The sequence below is a fragment of the Dermacentor variabilis genome, chromosome 4 (assembly GCF_050947875.1).
Source record: "Dermacentor variabilis isolate Ectoservices chromosome 4, ASM5094787v1, whole genome shotgun sequence".
NCBI classification, from domain to species: domain Eukaryota; kingdom Metazoa; phylum Arthropoda; class Arachnida; order Ixodida; family Ixodidae; genus Dermacentor; species Dermacentor variabilis.
The window spans coordinates 85,702,926-85,721,193 of record NC_134571.1 but is presented as its reverse complement, the minus strand read 5'-3'; the positions used below and the strand labels follow the sequence as shown (position 1 = coordinate 85,721,193).

The 18,268-nt window shown below is 49.0% G+C and overlaps 1 protein-coding gene across 1 annotated transcript in view; it reads left to right on the top strand.

Annotated features, from left to right (window-relative positions):
- CARPB (Carbonic anhydrase-related protein B) overlaps positions 1-18,268 on the top strand; it is a 259,795-nt gene that overhangs the window by 926 nt on the left and 240,601 nt on the right. The gene's annotated exons all lie outside the window — the stretch shown is intronic.

The following is an 18,268-nucleotide window of genomic DNA, read 5'->3' as shown; positions in this document are numbered from 1 at the left end:
GTAACAAAGAAGGAATCGCTTGCCTTGTGTTTGGTATGATTTCGACTGCTTTTCTTGTCCAAGTCTAAAATAATAAAAGAAAAGTAACTTCTTGGAATTCTGCCTGTACCATTTATCTAAATTATTCATGGTCGCGTCTCATGCAGCACCTTGGGTTAGAATGCTTGAAGGAATTCCGTTACATACAACTGGTACGTCAGATCACCAAACACAAATTATTATTAAGAAGCAGCAACGTGTTATGTCATCAGACTCCCATATTAAATATATGTCCCGTAATTTTCTCATTTGTTTTCAGGATTACACATATACGCGTTAACATAAGTAGATAATTCAGTTTCACATGGATTCGTGTTACTGTATTGTGGGCGCTGATGCACGGTTTATATTCGAACTCAACAAACACGTGACTGGCACAGCTATCAGTCCCGCAATTTGATAACAAAACGCCTACTGTAAAGCCTGAAGGCGGTTTCCCTTGTGAAAGGGATTAAGATATAGACGCAGAGACTAACTTTTAGATTTGCGATTGTCGCGGCGCTCCGCGGTGTACAAGAGTTCGAGCCAATGCGGCGCACCTAGGACAATTTTGAAACAATTGCGTTTTCTCGCTTAGCCGTACCGGAAGCACCGTCATTTGTCAGCTTAAGCCTTAGAAACTAGTGCAATGGTATTTGCGTTCTTCGCTCCGCTTACTTTCATTCTCGTTTATTTTTTGAGTGCCTGCGTACCGAACGCTAGTTTCTCGTCGACAATAAGGGCGCAATAAGGCCATTGCGTTCGTTCCGATTTAGTGGTTTTTGTAAAGCTGGCTTTTCTGGATAATTGTCGCGCGAAAGGTGAAGTTAACAATAAAGAGAAGAAAAAAGATTGCATGATGGCGAGAGTTGCGAGTGGTTCAACTTTTAATCAACGTGTGTCAGTCAAGTGTCACCTTAGAAAAGAGAAAGGACCTAAGAGGAGGAGGGGGAGGTGTTGTAGTGTGGTTGCTGGTAGAAGGAGCACGTGACCCTTTGACACTCTTGCGGAGACTGCAATGGTCTCGCTCGAGGTGGAGTGAAAACGCAACTCATTAAAGCAGAAAAAAAAAATAACTGAAAATTATGTGATAAGCGTGTTCTGTAGTGATAACAAAAAAAATGATTGAGACCGCGGGAGTAATGACGATGCGGTAGTGGAGGTAAACATAGAGGATTCAGAGATCTTGGAGCAGCAGTGCGGAACGGTTGAGCTTACTGGGGCGATAGTTTTGAAGGGACACGAGTGGCGGTTAGCCTCACGATAATTCTACTGTTTTTCTGACCGGAAACGACTACTAAAGAAAAAAGAAAATGTCGGGCTTATAAAAGCAAAAAAACAAGATAACTACGCTGAAGCATATGGTGTAATGCTGGAGAGTCAGCTGTAGAATCTTACTGAAATATAATGTAAAAAAATATTGTGGCCTTCAAGTATCCCCCGAATTAACAAAGTTAAAAAGAAGTCTTTAAATAAGATAGTATCAAAATTAGTGTCCGCTTCTAGAAGTGCCTATGTTACCGCTCTGCAAATTATCTTAAATGCTTTTTAGTGGGATGAAGTATGAATGTATTATTTTGCGTTCTGGAATTTATGATCATGCTTACATCTCTTACATGTAGATTCACACTATGAAAACAAGTTAGTGTACTTTCTAGATGTCGAAGAAGCTCAGGAATTGCGGCTTTCAAAATTAAGTCATAACGTATCATCTGCCACGGCGAAACGCAAAAACCTCACATGGCAATCGAGGATTAAAGTGGGAACACTCATCAGCGGCTTTTAAAAGTGAGAACGCGTGAACCTTTACGTAATGTCAGTCCAATCCTTCAGATACATAGTCGCAGGCTTTCAAAAAAGACCACTTAATGACTATTTCGGTTACAGTATTGCGTCCCCTCTTCTTTGAAGACGCTTCGGCGTTGGAGCTTACAAGAAAACACTTGAATTAAATTGTTGGGACACAACATTTCTAACAAGTGCTCGGGAGCGCACTTATTTATCCTGCTGTATAGTTTATGCAGAATGCATCGCCGCAGCTTGGAGAGTGCAGCGGTTTACGTTCGTTTCATACGACGTTGCGTAGAGATGTCCACTAATGTTGGCGAATGGAAAAAGGAAGTTTTGTGCAATTTCACAAACTTATCGTTTGTTTCGTTGGGACGTCAAGTTCAAATTCATAATTTGTTGTTTCCAACCAAAGCCCCGCATATTTCGGCTCCATCGTACAAAGAAAGGGTGGAGCTTTACTACGCGATGCGGTAAAGACATATTTGAGCTTTCAGTCGACGAGAGCGTCGTGTCGGTAAGCGGATAAAATATCAAGTTGAGAGAGTGAGAGAGAGAGAGAGAGAAGGAGAGAGGGAAAAGAAATGAACATGAGAAAGATGCCGCATAATCTAATACCTGAAGCAACCGGGGTTGCATTCTTTCTCGTCAAAGCCGCTCAGAGCTGAAGCGAGAACGCGGCCACATGTTTTGGAAAGGAATGATTGAAAAGCTGCATGCATTGAAAAGCTGCACGCACGAGTGACGTTCTGCTTCCAAGTGAACAAACAACATGGAGAAGATAGCGGCTGCATCTATACAGCCACTTTCGTGTAGGTTATCTGTCGTCCGTTGCATCAAAACCGTCTCTGCAGGAAGGTTAATGCATTATAAAGCTCCTCGTATAGATTATGGAATAGACAACTTACGACGGCAAAAATACGTGTTACTACTTCTTTCCGCGTTGTTTAAATTTAAGAAAAAAAGAAAAAGAACGTTCATTCTTGTGTTAGCATCGGTAAGCCACTGGAAAGGGCAAAAAGGCTAAGATACACTGTCGTCCGGGGGCCCTCGATGTCGCCGGAAGCCGGAGATAGGCTCGAAATTTATGAGCAAACAAATGGGAACGCTCGCTCAATGCAGGAGAGCGTCAAGTTAAGAGAATTCAAGGAGGCACAACGAACTGTTCCTCGATATCACGCAACTGAAACGCTAATGTATGTGCTCGGTCCAACACGGAGCATTTGACGTCCGCATTCGACCTGACACGGGCCACCTTGGTATCAGCACCGGCATTTGACACGTTCGTTCGAGTGAGCAGAACACCTTGCGGGCCAAGTTGGCTCAGTATTAAGGACTGATATGTATAGCGTGAGGCGGGATTCAGGCGGCACCAAAAGATTTGGAACTCGAGCTTTCTTCATGTCCCTTCGCTTTGTGTTGTGTGTTTCCCGTCTCGCGCTGTAAGTATAAGCCCTTAATAATTGGTCAAGTGATGCCCGATGAACTGAGCGGCACTTCAATGCGGAAAGTGCCGGCGCATGAAACGTGCATGAAAGCTCTCCCATGGTTTTCATAATAAAAAACAACCACATAAGTACGTAATTATATAAACTACATTTCCAAAAAAGGATGTGTTGTACATTAAAGAGCGAGGTTCTTTTAAAAAAAACAAGATCAAACCACAGAAAATAAATGCTCTGTAGTAACTGGGTGAGCTGGCTTGTCCCTCTTAAGTTGAATAGAGAAATAAGAAAAGGAAGAGTATGGCCCAGTCTTATCAAATTTCATACAGGAACCGCGGCTGATCACCTTTATCACGGCCGCTCGACGAAGTTCTACTTCACTCAGATACAAAGAACAGAATAATGTATTTGCAGTGCAAGACATAACTGCTTATCTCAAATCTGATATTACTCGAAGTCTTTATTGTTGCAGCGACACTTGAAACCAGTGTAGAATGATGCCTGGAAGTATCCGGGCATTAGAGGGGCAAGAAGTGCTGAAGCTAAAGCGATAAACTCTTACGAACAGCGTAACAGTGATCTCCGAGCTTCGATGGTGTAAATGCGAAAAAATAAATTCAAGAAATAGGTTTCTTTGATTTGGTTGTTTGTTACGTTGGTAACGAAGGACACAAGGATATATCACGTTGAGAATTCCCGTGTGCCACCTGCTTGTGAGAGAAAAGAGTTTTGGTATTCACAGGGACTTAACAATAACCAACCACACGTTGGAACGTATTTTTATAGTTATTTAGTCTTGAGAACTCCATGACTGTAATTTTCAATGTTACGATATCATTCACATTTTCATTTTCTTCCGCGCCAACTTCCAAATCCAAGTTACACAGCAGCATGTGTCGGAAATATACATATTTTATTTCGAGAGTCAGGGTTACGTCGACCGAAGCAGTTATCGCGGGCATGTCTAGTTTGAAGGCGAGCAGAAGTGGAAAATATGCGTACTTTTAAACGAGAACTTTGCTTGATTTACACATTTTTACCTGCAAGAGCGCTTTAGTGGATCATAAAGGACGGTTTATATTGGAGCATTGCGAATTAAATAACTTTGTCGCATCCGCCCCGTTCGCCCGGGGCACCCTTGCGTACGCATGAGTTCTGGATTCTCTAACGTACACCAAAATCAGATTAACCTTTAACTAACGTTATCGTGACCGCCCGAACGGTTTACCCCAGCACATAGATGGTCTGTTGTTTTTGCCTTCACACCTCTGTGCAGTGGGTGTAGTGAAAGCTACCACTTATGTGTGTCTGGTTAACCTCCCTGCCTTTCCGTCTTCCCTTCTCTTTCTCTTTCTCTACCACTTATGTGAACCTATCACGAGTGAGAGCCTGTTGCGTGCCCCAGAGAAAAAAGAGGCACTCGTCTATTGCGGGCGACTAATGTTTCCGTTCTCCATACATTCAAATGAAAATTTAGTTCTGGTCTTAGAAATGAAAAAAGAAAATTAAAGAAACGTTAATTTATGTCTGCTCAGTGGGCGAGCAACTGTTCCATTTTAGCATCTGGTAAAGAATAAGCTTGTCATAGAGGATTCAAATCAACAATACGAAAGGTACGGCAGAAACCATCCTTGTTGATCACGTAAGCCAATGCGAAACATTTCCGAAAGTCAGCGTCGTGCGATGTGTTTACCGAAACGGCGAGGGCGGCGAGGCAGGAGGCGAAGACAGGAGCCACGAGACCTGCGCGGCCGTGGAAGGGTGTCCTCCCGGGCGAATCGCTCGCTCGGGAGTCGCCGCAAGCGCGCACTGCGACAGCCTGACGACGTCCGATCGGAACCAGAGGCGAGTCGCAGACGGGACACACCACACCGAATTTGTGACTTTCGACGAACTGCTCTTGAAGTTACTGCGTCTAGGCCCAGCAAATGCACGTCCCCTGATCGGCGCCGCTCGGCCTCGGCGAACCTTGTTTGGCGCCCGTCCGTTCGGCCGTGCGTCGCTTCTCGTCTCGCTCGCGCAGCCGTACGGCCACGCGTATCCCGTCGGCCCACCGCGTCGCTTCCTGCCTCGCCACCCTCGCCGCTTCGGTATGATCGCATACCTCTGTGGTCGCTGCAGAGCCTTTGCACTCTTATACCTTCCTCTTCTGATGACTGATACTTTCGAGGGCCCATTGTTGTAAGTGCAACGGCAAGCCTTCGCGCAACCGAGCCGCACCTACTTGTGGCGCGCGCACTTGTATACTGGCCAGTGGATTAAAGGAGGCGCCGAGCCAACGGCGGCGAGCGAGCTGGGGTGCGGCGCATGCGCCAACACTACAGGTGCGGGCGCACGTTCGCGCACATCGATGCGCGCACATCGGCAACAAATTCAGCGACCTTGGGAGTATGCTGGCGTTTGACCTTGGCTCTGACAAGGCAAAGAAATACTTCGCATTTAAGAAAAGACTGCGACCACTTCATTTCTGAGCAGAGGTTGGTTACCTGAGAAGCGGTGGCCGCTGAGTGTAATATCAACAGTTAAAGTACTCACAAATAGGTTTGCATCTACAGCGGCCGCGGCACTTATATGACATTCAAATGCGAATGACGTATGGTACATTTCGGCACATTTCTTTAAGATACGCGAAGAGGATTTCAGCGAGAAAAGCGGCCTGAAACCAGCAGCCCATGACGCGGGTAAACGCGACACAGCGCTACTACCGAGAGCAGGAAGAAAAACTTTTACTCCGAACCATATTAAGATGAAAGTAAAATGGGAATTGGCGGGGGGCCACTTGTGGTCAGGCGGACAGAAGTCCTTGAATCCTGGCGGCTACCCCTTCCCGCTGTGTGACCCAGACTTGTACGTCTGGATCCCAGCGTGCTCTCTCACTGCTGAGGAGTAGCGATTTGCAAGCCCCGTGGGATGCAATTTTGCGGCGTGTGACGGCAACCCTATAAAATGTGATAAAGGTCTTCTCGTTCTGTCGCAGGCGCAGGTCTTGTGATATTATCGCGTATCCAAGGTGATAAAGGAAGCTGATCTTGATAAAGTTACACGGCTCATGCAAAAAAGAAAAGCTCACCTTCAACTAAGGTCTGTTTTCTCCTTCGTCCAATTCCCTGCAGAGTAGCATGTAGGGAAAAATATGCTGGCTAATCTCTCTGCTTCTTCAACAAGGAGCTTTTTGCCTTAGCAGTGATAGATATCGCAACCACATCGTTATAGTTACATAGCGAGATGCCTGCGTGTGACTGCAGGCTAGGCCTTCATCCCTCGATATCGAGAACCATGGAGTCTCCTGAAGGCCCACCGCGATAACGCCCGAACTCTGCTGCAGGGGCGAGCTAAAGCGTAGCAAAAATATACAACCCCACTCACTTCCCGTGAACCTGGGAAACTCGTCAAAAACGGTTACCCCTTTGGCGTGAAGTAGGCCAAGTGCCACCTTGTCAGGAGATGATGTATAATTTTTGTTGCAACCGAAAGCCCTTATCAAAACTGGCGAAAAACCCCGGCTGCTGTAAGAACGAGAAATTGTCGAATATAAAAACGTCTTAACTGAACTTTTTGTTTCTGAGAGCCTATATATGTATACCGAGAACGTATATACTTAACGAAGTGCACGAGGGGTCGACCAATGCGCCTCAGCATGTAAGACGACTAGAGTTTGCACTTGCTTGTTCGCAAATTTACGGTGAATAAAAAAAAATTGTCCCTATAGAACCTCTCGGACAATTTGTATGTCAGCGCAACAACAATAGGACAAATTAAAGAATAACGCTGTAGGCCTAAGCCCATTTGGCTTTCATTTTCGCAGCAAGCTTTCCGACTGTAAAGTGCACACAGAGGTCGAGGAGAGGCGTGATTGCGCCTAAAGCACAGAGTGCTCACCATTCTTGTGGAACGCATTGAGACAACGCGTCAGCCGCGGCGTCGAAAGTGCCAGGTTCGGCCACATTAACGGAAAACCGCCCGTGGTTAGCCGCTCGCGGCAAAGCACCAAGTAAAGCACGCCAGTGCTGGCATGGCCACAGTAGCTGGTGTCGCCGCCGCGATACTCATACGAGAGCCTCGCTCCCCACTCGAATCATGGCTTAGGCGGCTATCACCTGTCACTGCGGCTTAGATAAAAAATGACTCACTTCTGGTGGAGTCAAGAAAAAGTGCTAGTTTCTCGTGCAGATATTCCGCGTGTATGAACCGGGCACTTCTTACTCGCCCCCTCGATCGGCGGTGAACCGCGAAATGTATAGCTCCGAGACCCAGCCTTTGCACGGCATAAAAATGCAGCCGCGCGGCACATTTTGTTGAAGTCAAAGCCGACTCTACAGCGGTCAAGATGGGGATCGCTAGCCGGCGCCGAAACAGTATAGTGCTGCAAGGGATGCAGCGTCACTAGGGAAATATCCACCGGAAGAACTTGCGTCGATGAACTGAAGTTCAGAAAGGGAAGGCACGCCTGATTATTCCGAACTGTAAGAATTGTGTTGGGTAACGTAACATGGTTGGTTAAGAGAACGTCCATAGCAGGATATGCCACGTAGTCTACTTCAGGGAGAGGAGGGAAGGGTACCATTCAGACGTATGTTGCGGCACGAGGCGGCAGACGAACGGATTGGCCGCACCTAAGGCGGGGCTCGTCTACAGCGTCGTCGGCAGTACATTGGGGTCGATCTAAGCGCAGAACGCTGGAAGAGCGGTCGACTAGCGTAGAGTGCAGTGTCAAAAAGTCAATACCTAGAATTAGATCATGAGGGCAGTGGTCGATGACGGCAAAGACGGCAGACGCAACACGGCAGGCAATGTTAATGACAGTACACAGGCCGAGTACGGCAGTTGTGCTTCCATTAGCAACTAGAACGGCAGGGGAGCCGGCAGGTGTGAGTGCTTTCTTAAGGCGTCGGCGGAGGGCAGAACTAATTACAGATAGCTGGGCACCTGTGTCTATTAGTGCGGTTATGTACCGACCATCAATGAGAACTTCGATACGGTTGCCTTGAGGAGCAGCAGTCAAGAGAGCATTATCGGTCCGGGTCGTCAATGCAGCGTCACCTCCGGGTGCTGCATTATTTAGTTGTCCGAGTTACGACGGGGGCACGACGGAGACGGCGAGCTTCGACGCGGCTTTGAGCGGTACGGTCAAGTTTGAGGCGAGGGCGAACGGCTTGAATTATACGAGGGAGCGGTGACGTCGCCACTTGGAGAATGGGAGCGAGCATAAAATTGGCCGCGTGGGTTATATGCCGAGCGGCGATCAAAAATGACGTTGGGACGTAGAGACGAGTACCAGCGGGTGCGCCAGTGCCGAGAGATGTGGCCGACGCGACAGCACGTGAAGCAGATGGGCCGGTCGTCTGACGTTCGCCACTCAGCTGGGCTTAGATAACGCACTGGCGGGTACCGCAGACTCGGTCCAGCTGGAGCGACTACTGGAGCATGCGGGAACGGGCAGATGCTTCCTTGACTGGGGATACCCATGTTGGCGATATCTTGTCGGACGACAAACTGAATGAGTGATACGGTCGTCACGTCATTGCCGAGCGGCCGAGAATAACGGATCGCTGAAGCTATGGCTTTCAGTTCCCGACGGACGATCTCTGTCACGGTAGGTGTATTTGACGGCTGACGAAACGCTGGAACGTCGATGCAGGAGGAAGTAGCCACGGTGTTTGGCAGACGATCGAACCGCTGGGCAATACGTCGGCTTTTAGCTTGGCCGAAGCGTCGGCACGCCGCAAGGACGGCATCGACTATCACGCAATCCTGGCACAAAAGCAAATTGAAAGCGTCGTCTGCAATTTCCTTTAGCACATGGCCGACTTTATCCGATTCGCACCTGCTTTTGTCTGTTTTTCTTTTACAATGAGCCAGCACGTCCTGAATATAAGAAATATACGACTCTGTAGACGACTGAGCTCACGTCACAAGCTCTTCTCTGGCTGATAGCTGACGTCCGGACGGTTTTCCAAATACGTCACGCATCTTTTGTTTGCAGGCTTCCCAGCTAGTCAGGTCTTTTTCGTGTGCGTCGTACCACACGCAAGCCGTGCCTTGGGTGTAGAAGATTATATCGGCAAGCACGAGTGTCGCGTCCCAACTGTTATGGTTACTGACGCGTTCATACCAGCCAGTCTTCCACGTCCGTGCCATTTGCGCCGGTGAAAATTCCTCTGTCACGAGGGTGCGACCGCACTAGTTGTGATGAAGCCTGCGTGAATGCGGACGGGGCGGCGTCGTTTGAAGACATCGGGACGAAACCGATCGGGCGACCACTACGGAGATCCAGCTCAGCGTCGTAGCTAGCGTACCCCGCACTTCCCACCAAATGTGGCGGTGTAGGAGACCTGCACCGTTGTTTGAATAAACTCAGCACCGAAGGCTATGAACCACAGTATAGGATAGGATAGAATAGGATATCCTTCTTCGATGGCGCGTGCTTACTGCGAGGGATTGGCAAAGATTTGGAGGGTATTAGGAAGATGTTGGTATTACAAAAACTTGTAAAAGTGTCATGTGGAAGCGGATAAAAATAATGTATGACGAATTTTAGGGAATCGTCTTGAAACAACTGTGAATTCCTCCATGGCTTGGCAGACATCTCTGCGGCAGTTTCCAAGAGAGAAGGATCCTGGAGAAATTATATTTAAAACGGAACAATTTAAACCAAGTTGCGTGAACGTTCCTTCTAAACTGTTTTTCCTTAAAGAAGAAAAATGGCGGCAGTATAAGAAAAATATGATCTACGGTTTCATCTACTGCACAGAATGGGCACAGAGGGGAGGGTGCTAGACCAGCCCTGTGACGTTAAAAGTTTAACAATGGTGTTCGACAGCGTAAACAGACAAAATTACTTCAGCTTTTCTGGTGTGAAAGGAATTTTTGTGCCATGGGAATGGGAGGTGTCGATATTCTGAAAAGTGTGCTATCGCTGGGTTCAAAAAGTGTAGAGCAATTGCATATCTCCTGATTCTAGTAGTAGTTAGATAAGCTGATGCGGGAAATAATGATAGTACAGGGTCATTGAAGGCCACTCTTGCGGAACTGTCAGCGATTTCGTTCATGTGTAACCCCCTATGACAGGGCACCCAAAGTGATCTAATTATATTTATGTGGGGAAGTGTTGCGTTTCGCCTGCGACACGTGGTTTTGCCGGCGCGACTGCGGCGGGGCGGCAGACATTTTGGCCCGATCGTCGTCGCCGCAACACTCATCGGCAGGTGTTTCCAGGCGCGACTGCGGCGATGCGACCGAAAAGGATCACCCTCTCATTCCAGTCATTGTGCCCGAAACAGGCGATGCCAAAGCAGGGATCATCCTCTCATTACAGTCATTGTGCCAGAACCAGGCGATGCCAAAGCAGGGATCATCCTCTCATTCCAGTCATTGTGCCCGAAACAGGCGATGCCAAAGCAGGGATCATCCTCTCATTACAGTCATTGTGCCCGACCGGCAGCGCTACAACAGGGTGCTACGAGATCGTGCTCGACAGGGTGCTACGAGATCGTGCTCGACATGGTGCTACGGCATCGCTACGACAGTGTGCGTCACCATTAGCCCATTGTACATTCACGTGCTCGTCTTTTGAGGGGTTCCTTCTTGCCCTCAACTGCGAGAGTATAAAAACAGCCGCCCCCGGACGCCAAAAAGAGGGCTCCGATTTCTTCTGTTGAGTAAAGTGCTCTCCCGTCTCTCTACTTCGGTCAAACCTGACCGCCAACTCTTTGCGATGTTAAAATAAACAAGTTGTTTCGTTGTTACCAGTCGACTCATGCTTTGCCGGGACCTTCGGATGCTTCCAGTTGTACCCCAGGCCGCCAGGCCAACGCTACCCTTGGGGCTTGCGACCCAGGTACAACCACGGGCGTCAGCGCCGAGTTCCCAACAGATCGTACCAGCGGTGCGATCGAAACATCTGGTTGGCAGCGGTGAGATCGCCTCCGACTTCAAACAACTGTCTGCCAGCGGTGAGATCGCGACAACGGAGGCCAGCAGCAAAGAGATGCAGTTGACAGTATGCTGAGCAGCTCAACGACGATCCGGGAGCAGTGCAACGAGCCCTGTGTGAGGACTGGTTGCCTGCAGCGGAACGACTGCGCGGAATTCCTGCCTGCGAGGTTTGGTGAGTGCGGGACTTTCTTCTTCTGAGCTTTGCCAGGCTTTTGTTAGTGTCAGAAACAGAGCTGGTAATTGTGGTTGTCGTTGCTGCCGGGTTAGTTTGCGGCAAGACAATAGTAAGCAGTAGAGAAAGCAGCATTCAGAGCAGCCATGGATTTGAAGTCGTTGCGCAAACCGAAATTGTTGGAGCTTGCAAGAGAGTTGGGTCTGGATGTCTCAGACAAACTCAGAAAACCAGAACTGCTAAAGGCTATTCTTGAGTTAGAGGCTGAGGATGACGAGCTGTCGGAATGCCTTGAGACTATTGAAGAGAGGGAGACTGCAAAAGAAAAAGAAGAGCGTGAACGTAAAGAACAGAAAGAGCGAGAGCAACAAGAGCGTGACCGTCAACACGCTTTGGAAATGAAGCGTCTTGAGGTAGAGATGGAACGCGCTCGTAATGGAAGTCAGGCACACGGTGCAGGAGAACGAGTATTGTTCAAAATGACTGACCTGATGCGGCCGTTTAAGCTTGGAGAGGACATTGGTTTGTTCCTGGTTAACTTTGAGCGAACGTGCGAGAAGCAGGGGTTCTCTCGGGAAACGTGGCCACAGCGCTTGCTCACTTTGTTACCCGGCGAGGCGGCCGACGTAGTCGCTCGCTTGGATAGAGAGGAGGCAGAGGATTTCGACAAAGTAAAATCGAGTCTGCTAAAAAAGTACCGGCTGTCTGCGGAGGCGTTCCGTCGGAAGTTTCGGGAAAATGAGAAAGGCAAAAGTGAGTCATATACAGAGTTTGCGTATAGGCTTATGTCAAACATGCAGGAGTGGCTCAAAGAAGAGAAAGCGTTTGGTGACCACGATAAAGTTCTGCAGTGTTTCGGGCTAGAACAGTTTTATAGTCGGTTACCGGAGAACGTGCGATACTGGGTCTTGGATAGGCCAGACGTGAGTACGGTGGCTAAAGCCGCTGAGCTAGCCGAGGAGTTTGTGACGCGTCGGGCTCGCGGAGCTAAGGACGGTCAAAAGGGTGAATTTGGCTCGAAGTTTGAGAGGCCGAAGTTCACACCCATGAGAGCAAAGGGGAACACGCGTAGTGCGGATGCGAGTGGAAGCAGTGCGACCGAACCTAAGGAGACGGCGGCAGCCGAAGCCAAACGCAGAAAGCGGTTCGAGATGAGGCGAGCGGGCGTTTGTTATACGTGCCAGAAGCCGGGTCACTTTTCGGCGCAGTGTCCGGAAACAACACCAAAAGTTGTGTTTTTTTCAATAGGCAGCACTGACGAGAACATGAAGCTTCTCGAGCCTTACATGCGAGACCTCCTCGTGAACGGGAAAGAGTGCCGAGTGCTTCGCGATTCCGCAGCTACGATGGATGTAGTCCACCCGTCTTACGTAGAACCCCATATGTTCACGGGCGAGTGCGCGTGGATCAAGCAAGCCGTGGAAGCTCATAGCGTGTGTCTGCCAGTAGCAAAGGTGCTTATTGAAGGACCTTTCGGAGCGCTTGAGACGGAGGCGGCAGTGTCATCTATGCTGCCACCCCAGTACCCGTACCTATTTTCAAACAGGTCCGATCACCTCCTGCGCGAGAAGGGGCTTTTGTTTGGTGAAGCTAGTGTTCAGGCCTTAACCAGATCGAAGGTTCGGGAGCTCGCTGCAAAGGCGGTAGTTGCGGGGCCGACGTTATCAAACAACGAAAAAGGGTCAGAGGCGCAGCAAGCTGATATTCCGAGCACGCCCGAACTGAATAAACTTGAGTCTGTAACGTTAAAGGCGCCAGATACTGGAGAGGAAACGCCCGACACGGGAAAGTTAGAAGAGCTATCTACTGATTTGCTCATCGCGCCTACGTCAGACGGACTTGATAGGTTGCTAAAAGTCAGCCGGTCGGCTTTGATAGCCGAGCAAAAAAAGGATGGTAGCCTAGAAAACATACGCTGCAATGTCAAAGAAGGTATCGCCAGGAAAACTGCGCGTTTTGTGGAAAGAGGTGGAGTCCTGTACCGGAAGTATCTAGACCGCCGAGGAGTGGAGTTCGATCAGCTGGTCGTGCCTCAATGCTATCGTCAGGATCTGTTGCGCTTGTCACACGGGGGTTCATGGTCCGGACACCTAGGAGTTAAGAAAACTAAGGACCGTCTCTTGCAAGAGTACTATTGGCCAGGGTGTTTTCGGGACGCAGACCATTTCGTGAGGACATGTGACACTTGTCAGCGGGTGGGCAAACCAGGGGACAAATCGAGGGCGCCGTTGAAATTGGTACCTATCATTACGGAGCCTTTTAGACGGCTCGTTATTGATACTGTGGGACCTCTGCCGGTAACAGCCACGGGGTACAGACACATTTTGACTGTGATCTGCCCAGCGACAAAGTTCCCTGAAGCAGTGCCGCTTAAAGAACTCAGCTCAGTTGAGATAGTTAATGCACTACTGTCCATATTTGCGCGAGTTGGTTTTCCTGCAGAAATTCAATCAGATCAGGGCACAGTGTTTACTAGCGCTTTGACGACAACTTTTCTCGAAAGGTGTGGGGTAAAGCTGTTACACAGCTCAGTGTACCACCCACAGTCGAATTCCGTTGAGAAGCTCCACTCCGTCATGAAGCGCGTGTTGAGAGCCTTGTGTTTTGAACATCAAACTGACTGGGAGCTGTGTCTGCCTGGGGTGATGTTTGCTTTAAGGACCGCGCCGCATGCGGCTACGGGGTTTTCGCCAGCTGAACTGGTGTACGGTCGCTCGCTTCGATCTCCGCTTCGCATGCTTCGAGAATCGTGGGAAGGTAGGGGCGACGACCCAGTCGTGGTGGAGTACGTGCTTAAGCTCCTCGAACGCTTAAGAAGGGCACAGGAGTTGTCAGGTGAAGCAATGACAAAGGCCCAGCAGAGGGCCAAGGTTTATTATGATCGGACAGCCAGGGCCCGTCGTTTTGAGGTTGGCGATGAGGTCATGATATTGCGCACATCGCTAAACAACAAACTAGACGTGCAGTGGGAGGGCCCAGCACGAATTGTTCAGAAACTGTCGGACGTTAACTACGTGGTAAGTCTGCCAGGAAAGCGGAAAGCACAGCAAGTTTACCACTGTAATCTGCTCAAACCTTATAGACAAAGGGAAGCAGTGGTGTGCATGATGGTAAACGTTCCTGAAGAGCTTCCGGTCGAGCTTCCGGGACTAGGCTCAGTGACGAACAGGGAAGACACCGGTCAAGTCATTAGTGACCTTATCAGTAAAGCACCGCTGTCGCCCGAGCAGAAAACCGAACTACACCAGCTATTACAAGAGTTTCAAGGTCTGTTCTCTGAGAGGCCTGGTAGGACTTCTGTACTTACTCATGATATAGAACTTACCTCCACAGAGCCAGTACGATCCAAGGCGTATCGGGTGTCACCCCGCCAGAGCGATATTATGGAGGCTGAGGTAAAGAAAATGCTACAGCTCGGTGTTATTGAGGCAGGTGAGAGTGATTATACCTCCCCTTTGATTTTAGTTGAGGTACCGGGCAAGGAACCTCGTCCTTGCGTCGACTACCGCAGGCTTAATTCCATCACTAAGGATCAAATTTATCCGATCCCTAACATCGAGGAGCGCCTTGAGAAAGTTAGTAGCGCTCAGTTTATTTCCACCCTAGATCTTGTCAGGGGTTATTGGCAGGTTCCACTTACAGAAGAGGCTAGTAGGTATGCGGCGTTCATTTCACCAATGGGAACATTCCGTCCTAAAGTGTTGAGTTTTGGTTTGAAGAACGCGCCATACTGTTTTTCAAGTCTCATGGATAAAGTGTTGCGGGGACAGCAAGAATTCGCTTTACCGTATCTAGACGACGTAGCGATATTTTCCGCATCCTGGTCTGAGCATATGACACACTTGCGGGCAGTGCTAACCCGCCTGCGCGAAGCGGGCTTGACAGTCAAGGCTCCTAAGTGCCAGTTAGCACAGGCCGAGGTTGTCTACCTCGGTCACGTGATTGGTCAGGGTCGTCGCCGCCCCTCTGAAATAAAAGTGGCCGCTGTGCGAGACTTTCCGCAACCGCGCACCAAGACCGATATTCGGTCGTTCTTGGGTGTCGCCGGCTACTATCAGAGGTACATCCCTAGGTACTCTGATATCGCGGCTCCCCTGACGGATGCTCTAAGAAAAACAGAGCCTCAAACAGTCGTCTGGGACGAGACAAAGGAAAGAGCTTTTAGCGCCCTAAAGAGTGCCCTAACAAACCAGCCTGTGCTACGATCGCCAGACTATACAAAAGGGTTCGTTGTTCAGTGCGATGCTAGTGAGCGAGGCATGGGCGTTGTACTGTGCCAACGGGAAAATGGAGAAGTAGAACACCCCGTCCTGTATGCTAGTCGTAAGCTGTCCAGTCGTGAGCAGGCGTATAGCGCCACCGAGAAAGAGTGTGCGTGTCTCGTGTGGGCCGTTCAGAAATTGTCATGCTATCTAGCCGGCTCGAGGTTTATCATTGAGACGGATCACTGCCCTCTCCCATGGCTGCAGACCATCTCTCCCAAAAATGGCCGCCTCCTGCGCTGGAGCCTCGCTTTACAACAATATTCCTTTGAGGTGCGTTACAAAAAGGGGAGTCTCAACGGTAACGCCGATGGCTTAAGTCGAAGCCCCTAACGTAGGAATCAGCCTCAAAATTGTTTGTTACTGATGTTTTTCTTCCTGAGGCAGGATTTTTTTTAACATATTGCTTTTGTTTAGTGTTTCAAAGTGATGATATGCTTTCTAGTGCAATTTTTCAATTTGTGGACGCGTTCTGAGTGATGCTAGACTACTGTAAGGAACTAGGCAGTGGTATAAAAAGGGGAGAGAGCCTGGCAGGGCTTAGTGAGGGTTGTGCCGTGCTTGCTGACTGAGCGGTTGAGTTTCAGCGTAGTTCTAACGCTTGCCGGGAACGAGAACAAAAATGTGAACTCTCCCGAAGTCACTTTGCAGTGTCCCGTGCGAACCTGAACGAGAGAACGAGGCCTTCTCTGTGCGCTGCGCTCAAGAAACGTCGAGGGACGCCCGACTTCGGTTATGAGCATCATCGAGCGACATCCCTCCGGCCAGCGGATGCAGTCCCCTGTCCATCGGGATCTCCTTCCCCCGGCGGGGCGGTCTGTTGCGTTTCGCCTGCGACACGTGGTTTTGCCGGCGCGACTGCGGCGGGGCGGCAGACATTTTGGCCCGATCGTCGTCGCCGCAACACTCATCGGCAGGTGTTTCCAGGCGCGACTGCGGCGATGCGACCGAAAAGGATCACCCTCTCATTCCAGTCATTGTGCCCGAAACAGGCGATGCCAAAGCAGGGATCATCCTCTCATTACAGTCATTGTGCCAGAACCAGGCGATGCCAAAGCAGGGATCATCCTCTCATTCCAGTCATTGTGCCCGAAACAGGCGATGCCAAAGCAGGGATCATCCTCTCATTACAGTCATTGTGCCCGACCGGCAGCGCTACAACAGGGTGCTACGAGATCGTGCTCGACAGGGTGCTACGAGATCGTGCTCGACATGGTGCTACGGCATCGCTACGACAGTGTGCGTCACCATTAGCCCATTTTACATTCACGTGCTCGTCTTTTGAGGGGTTCCTTCTTGCCCTCAACTGCGAGAGTATAAAAACAGCCGCCCCCGGACGCCAAAAAGAGGGCTCCGATTTCTTCTGTTGAGTAAAGTGCTCTCCCGTCTCTCTACTTCGGTCAAACCTGACCGCCAACTCTTTGCGATGTTAAAATAAACAAGTTGTTTCGTTGTTACCAGTCGACTCATGCTTTGCCGGGACCTTCGGATGCTTCCAGTTGTACCCCAGGCCGCCAGGCCAACGCTACCCTTGGGGCTTGCGACCCAGGTACAACCACGGGCGTCAGCGCCGAGTTCCCAACAGATCGTACCAGCGGTGCGATCCGAAACAGAAGGCACTAGAAAATGAAGTGTACGTAAAAGTTTAGTACCACTATTTGATCAAAATCGCGCCACCAGGTATATTCATTCCACATACTCTTACAACGTCAGCATATCATCTTTAAAAAAAGAATCTTCCTTATCTCTTCTATCCCTTCGTCGCCGCATTGCGACCCTTTCCCTCTTCCACAGGTTCTACTATTCAACGCTCAATCGACCACCATACATTGTTTTCCCAACGCGCTGGTCACGACACATTGGCCATCCCCAGCAGGTAGCACAACCACATTCGCTCCCAGATACATTTTCAGCCGAATTTTTCTACCGAGCATCTAAAGACTGGAACGGCCTTCCTCATCAAATCGCTGCCATCACCTGCTCTTCACAATTTGTCCAAGATGTAACAACTTTTTATTTACAGAATTCAATGCATTATAACACTTGTTTGTATATGTTGTATTCCCACTCCTTATGTAATACCCCTATTACGGGGTCTTTAAGGAAATAAAATGAAATGAAATTATGTGAGCGATGCACATAAAGATAAAGAATCCGTTATTATGACTACCGTCGATATTGATGAATTTAGTTTTCGTAAGTATAACACTACCGCTAGCAATTCAGACAGAAATACGGAAAAGTAGTCCGGAATCCTAATTGAGAATGACCCGTCTAGAGCAAGAGCGGAAATGCCAATTCCAGATTTTTCTCCGCAGTGTGAGGCGTTTGTTCCAATGACCATATTTATACCTAAACCCCACAAATGATCTTGTAATAGTCTATTTAATATACAGTATCTGAAAACAGTCAACCTCTTCTTCTTCCGTTCTCGCGCTGCTGGCACATATCACACTGTAACAATATATAGCCTTATGTACTCCTACAGGTGTGCCGGTGAACGGCCATGTTCCCTTTATTTTATTTTGCGAAATTACGCAACGAAGCAACAAACGCTACCTAAATATCCTCCCGCAACAAATATACTCATTCAAATGCATAATTACTTTATAAAACCGAAGCACGTACAGTATGCTTTCTTTCCCGGA